The sequence below is a fragment of the Gigantopelta aegis genome, chromosome 6, assembly GCF_016097555.1.
Source record: "Gigantopelta aegis isolate Gae_Host chromosome 6, Gae_host_genome, whole genome shotgun sequence".
NCBI lineage: Eukaryota > Metazoa > Mollusca > Gastropoda > Neomphalida > Peltospiridae > Gigantopelta > Gigantopelta aegis.
The window spans coordinates 67,099,635-67,106,016 of record NC_054704.1 but is presented as its reverse complement, the minus strand read 5'-3'; the positions used below and the strand labels follow the sequence as shown (position 1 = coordinate 67,106,016).

Genomic DNA, 6,382 nt, shown 5'->3' with positions numbered 1-6,382 from the left:
CTCGAACGCATCGTTAAAAATTGTATTGAATCAGACGGAAATAGTCGAACATAACCGTCACTACATACCGGCATTCGCCGATTCGGAACTCGTTATATAAATATTGGCCGAATTATCCGGAAGAACCCGAAGAGTTCTTGGTGAAAATATTAACAGACCGAACTGTTCCGAATGAACATGATGCAAGATAATCCGTAATCAGCCGAAGAGTTTGGTGGTGCATGAGCATAAAAACAATCGCCGGTCGAGGTCTTAACACGTTTGACACTAATCAGTTTGTTTCAGAAAATGAATTTTTGGAAGAAACACAGATCGTCATTTTTAATAGGTGGTTTAGTAATAAGTATTGCTGCAGCTTTATATCCTATCATGATTCAGCCATATTTCCACCCCGAGGGTTGGCGTAAGTAAACACAGATACTACTACTAATTTAAAGAGGTAGTTTCAAATTTGACCAAAATGAATCTTTTTTTTTTTTTTTTAGGAAATGTAAAGATTTTACATTGAATTACATGCTCACAAAAAAATTACATTCTAATAATTTCATATTTAAATATATATTAGGCCTATTAAAAAATCCTATAACAGAGTCTGATACATTTGCCATCAACTTTGTTCCAGTGTCCTCTAGCATTATTCTGTTATAATATGTGAGAATAATGCTACAGATGACTGTGTGTAATACTTCAGCAATCGTCAATGATCAAATAGTAACCAGCTACTGTGTCAGAAATGTGCATTTTCTCCTAAATCTGATGCCACAGACCTTTAGTTTCATTATTCCCAAGTCGAATCATAACATTAAACATATACATGTATGTTGGTAACCGATATAGACACTGGATGAAGAAAACTGATGCCCCAATGTGAAACTCTATTATTGTTTTATTGTTGTGCTGACATAGGACAAAATGTGTGGAGAATGGACTCTACTGTCGCCCTAATGTTTAGTGGTCGTATAATGCACAATCAACGCAGGAATAATCAAACTAAAGGTCTGTGGCATCAAATTTAGGAACAAATTTGTATTTCAGACCATTCCCAGTCTGGAGCTCATTGCGGTAAGACGTGTTTGTGCACACTGCACATGCTTTCGCAGCTCGACTTGGGGATCCTTCACTTTTGTTTTTATCAGCAAAGTGAAGTTTTCTACTGGGATGTATATGCAGCCATTGGAACTGATTGAACGCTTCTCGTTTCGACAGTCTGCACCACCAGGTTGGATTCTTTTTTAGCGCGATTCCTTGCCTCCACGTCATTTCTCCGTCTCACTATGTTGACTTTCTTTTTTCGTGACTCATATGACGGCCATTCTGCAGAACGCCACGGTTGTTTGCGTTTAGTCTCTACATGTCCGAGCCTGTCCTAGCAGCACTGGAAGATTGACCGCCCCACTCTAAGAAGAAATAGGAAGCGGGGTCGGCCCCTACTACTCTTTTTCTAGACTTTACCTTGCTTTATAGTAGTGATACCATCTCATATCCTCCAGAGTTGGGCCCATCCGCACCACTATACCAACCTATGATGCCTGGACTATACCCTAGTCTGATTCTCTCTCTCGTTCAGACGGATCCGGCTTTTCAAGATCTGTATTTCAGCACAGCACTACACCTTCAACGTCTATTGACTGTCAATCTAGGGGTTTTCTTGACAGGATGTAACCCATCTCGTCCCTACAAGCTGTGTACCCTAACTGCCTTAACGAGGCCACTCACATGGACATATAGATCGGACTTTAAACTTTTAGACCTTCGTTCAAAAGTTTGTCAAAATTACTTTCTTTTTTTAATATTATTAAATAGTCCGATCCTCTCTTCTTTCTCTTATTTATTTTTGGACTGTCCTTCTAAAATGCTCCAAATTATATAAATATTCGACCGAGCAGTCAATTCTTTTTATTTTTGGCTTGTAACTTTTTTCTTTTTTTTTAAATTCTATTAACTTTTTTACTAATTGCTATTTTCAAAATTCTGCCCATTTTCAACTCTACCCCCCCCCCCCCCTCCATCTTATCTAATTTCGTTTTGACCACCCAATCTAATCTAGCGACCAAATTTAAGGAGTAGAATTTTCTTTATTAATTATATTAGAGATGCGCATCAAAATTTTAAAGGCCCACTCTTTAATTTTTGGATGTAAATTTCAAAATTGTCAGCTTAATTTTTTTCTGTCCCGGGACAAGCCCCTGGCTATCCAGAGATGCCCCAGGACGGACATGCTTGAAACTCTAGTGGTATATTAGCATGTAAAAATTATTCGCACTCGCACTCGTATTTCACACACAGTAGCTGGCTACCATTTGGTCATCGACGATTGCCAAAGTATTACACAGTCATCTCTTGCGTTATTCTCCCATATAATAGAATAATGCTAGAGGACACTCGAGCTACTGTCAACTGACTTTGAAAAGTTAAAATTTGTTTGTGTAACAACACCACTAGAGCACATTGATTTATTGTTATAGGCTATTGGATGTCAAACATTTGGTAATTTTGACATATTGTCTTAGAGAGGAAACCCATTACATTTTTCCATTAGTAGCAAGGGATCTTTTACATGCACCATCCCACAGACAGGATAGCATGTACCACAGCATTTGATATACACTGGATGGAAAAAGATATAGCCCAGTGGGCCCACCAACGGAAATTGCCGAGTTTGACGTCGATTAGGGAGTGCTTGTGATCAAGTTTGCCACATCACATTTGTGTGATATTTAACAAGCAAACTCGCCATTTTTCATCTATTGAGTGTTATGGCAGTAATATTCCACTAGTCACTAATTACCAAATTTTTGACATGTTTCAAATTCTTGAATATTGTGCCATGGTTGCCCTCATTTACATGCTGCTCTGCTTTAAAAAATTGAACGTTATTGATGGCAAACAGATGTCATTGTGCCCTATCTGTCAGTGTGCTGTTCCCATACATCTCATGTTTTATGTATTCTTAATTCTGATAAACCATAAAACAATTTCATGTTCCAGCCAGCGTATCATGACTGATATATCAAAGGCCGTGGTATGTGCTGTCCTGTCTGATGGTGCATATAAAAGATCCCTAGCTACTAATGACAAAATGTAGCGAGTTTTCTCTCTAAAACTTTGTCAGAATTACCAAATGTTTGACATGCAATAGTCAGCAAATAGTGAGTAGACATACAGGTTTATTCAAAGTGTACTTGACCTTGGACTTTGATAAATGATGTTATAATATGGTAACCAGAGACCGTAACTGTAAATAGCAGTGTTCAAAACAAGCACATGTCCGTTTGTCCTGGCAAGTGAAAATGTGCTTGGACACATTTTTTTTACAGACCTTAATTTTTGTCTTGATAAGGCCTTTTCATGTATACACCTGCCAAGCCATTGGGTTGAATACTGTATATAATTATGTGCTTTTTGTTTTAACAGGTGATTTACAGACAGTGGGACGCCAAGGAATTGACCGTGAGAAAATTCAACCAGGAGGTAAAATTTCAGATAACTTTGAATAAAACTACATGTATTAAGTGTATGTACATGCTGGGTGATGTTGTGTCTAGACTTGAACCTCTGTAATAACCCGTTGGAATATATGCAAAGTCATAAATGTTTAGTTCTTCACCGAAGGACCTGGCTTTGAGTCTGATAATTTCCTCAGTGATAGGGATATTTTGAGCATGGACATTGCTGAACCATAAGCATAATGCTTCTTCTAAGTTGGTGTGTTTAGCTGATTTTAATTTTTTCTTCCCATTGTTCCTTTTGAAGCAGTATGTCACCAACTGTTCTTCGTTTTGTTTTATGAGACAGCGATGTCTTGTTGACTTTTACTCTTAATTTAGCTGCGAATACTAAACAATTTCTCCTTTTGTTTTTGACCAGGTCACTATTATCTTATGCAAAATTATATTTAATATATAATTAGTTGTTTAAAAAGTTTCTGTTAGTCGGCAACATGTTAACAATTGCAACAAAATCAGGATAGTCTCTTTAAGATTAATGTATTTATTTGAGATATATTATATATGTTATGGGGAAATAATCATTCTGATATTTTAACTGTTTCAGTAAACTTTAAAGTGGATCGTACCTCTCAGAAGAGCATACAAATTTAATCAGTATAGGGAGTTCAACTATGTTGGCTACAGCTGAACATATATTCTGCAGAAATATGTAAATAACTTCTTCGTTTTTCTTCTTTTTGACAGGAATGAAAGTGTGGACAGATCCATTTGACAGAAAAAAGTGAAGTGTTGTATGAAGTTATAGATATATCTGACAATTCCTAGTTTTAAGACAAAAGTGCTGTATGGTTGTTTGATATATTTATACACACATGTAAATATGATAAACAATAAACTTTGCAAGAGTGGAAGATAACTTATGAACAGTGACTACTGGCAAGAGGATTAATACTCAGTGTGTTTGTTTTGAGTACACATTCAAGTTCATTTGCAACACTGATGTCACCATAGTAACAATTAGATGCTTGAGGTCATTGTAACGACAGATGCTATTTAAACATATTTATCACTGTTGATGTCCAAGAAGCATTTATGGTTATATATAATTTTTTCTTTATCAGACTGGTGTCTGAAATTATTCTAATGATGGTAGTTACTCTTTGGATTCATTATATTCAAGTAATACATTAACAGTTGGAGGTCGTTAACAATTATGTAACACAAAATTGGGATTTTATTTTTTACCCTCCTTCACAATTAAAGTTTTTAACACTTAAGTGCCAGAAAGGCCACCCCTCTAAATTTAAATTTATATGGCTGATCAATTCCCAAATACACCTAGCTACCCTGTCGTAATGCAGGTGCATGTGTAGGAATTTTAGCAGGGAAAGTCTAGACTGACAAGCAATGGTTATAGGGAGGTTGAAAACATGCTCGCCAGAAAATGTATTGGGGGAGTGGGGGTGGGATTCATTCTTGAGTGGTGAGGTTCATACAGGCACCTGTAATAACATAATTGGCCAATAATGTTTGAGTTTCTATTTGCATTTATATTCGTTTAGCCTGGTAATAAATACTGGATAGAATTGAGTCATCAGTTGAAGAACATAATAGCAATAACGGACTGCTTTTTTAACTGGACTACTTCGATGAAATGGGTAACCTTACTCTTTCACTTTTTTAAAAATCAATATGTAGCTGAAAAGAGTATATATATGTAACATTTTACCTTCCCTACCTAATTTTATTTGGCATGTTACTGATTATATACAATTTTATTCAGGGGTAAAGAAATATAAGACAGTTGTTTTAAAGACAGACTTAAATATTAACATAAAATATTTTAGCATTCCGTGATGCCAACCAAAGCATTATGTAATTGTTGAACAGCCTTTTACTTACATAAGGACAGATTCAGTGGAAGGTTGCATACTGTTTAGTGAATATTTTGAATTCTAGATAAACTTTGTTCCTTTTGGAGATGCTGCTTTCCTGTCATTTTGAAAAATTTCAATGAGATCATGGTTTTGACAGTTCCAAGTTTGTATCATTAGAGTAATAATAATAATAATAGGGTTGCTTTGAGTGAACTAAGTCAAATCTGGTTCATCTTTATTATTTATCTGTTTTTTATTTTTATTATTTTTGAAACTAATTTTGCAAAAGTCAATCATATTTTATAAAGTTTACTTTACATTGTATTTCTAGTTATGAACTACTGGCAACATTTTCACAAATGTACAAATCGTAATCTTTCTGCGTACACTGTCTCTCTCTTAAAAGCGTACATCAAATATGATTTTATAAGGAATATTTTATGTTTGTTTCAAAGCATACACCAGCATTAACACCCTAACCGTGGCATATGTTTTGTACATTCGTGAAAATGTTGATAATTGTGAATAGCTCTTTAACTTAAGACTTAATAATCCAGTGGTTGATCCAGAAAATCCATTAGGGGGGGGGGGGGGGAGCAATGATGCGGTAGAAGGCCACAAACGTTCCTGACGGGATTTCTTGGATTCTCCAATGTAATAAAAAATCAAAAACATAAAATAAAAATATAATTGTTGCAAAATTTAGGGGAAGTCTGGGGCCCCCATTAGATCCGCCATTAGTTTGCTTTAGTACTTTATATTTAACAGCCACTTATAATATCAAGTCTAAACAATTATCACCGTTTTGGGTAATGTTTGCAAACAGTTACATGTTGATACATTTTTAGCCATAGTGTCAAATGACTTTCTTCTTTTCAATCTTTTTATGATTAAATTCTGACATAGTCAGAAATGAAATGTCACTTGTGTGGGCAATTAATCTGAACATACTGTGTGGATGCCATTATACTGTATCTTGGATAATAATAAAAAAATGTTTTACAGGCGTTCTTTCTGTGTAAAGTTTTATATACATATACACAAATAGAGGCATAA

General features: G+C 35.4%; 1 long non-coding RNA gene across 1 annotated transcript; it reads left to right on the top strand.

Moving 5' to 3' along the window:
• Positions 1-185: 185 nt before the first annotated feature.
• On the top strand, positions 186-6,333 carry LOC121375057. Its single transcript, XR_005958273.1, has 3 exons — positions 186-403; positions 3,415-3,471; positions 4,194-6,333. It is a non-coding gene; the product is annotated as an uncharacterized LOC121375057 (long non-coding RNA).
• Positions 6,334-6,382: the final 49 nt, after the last annotated feature.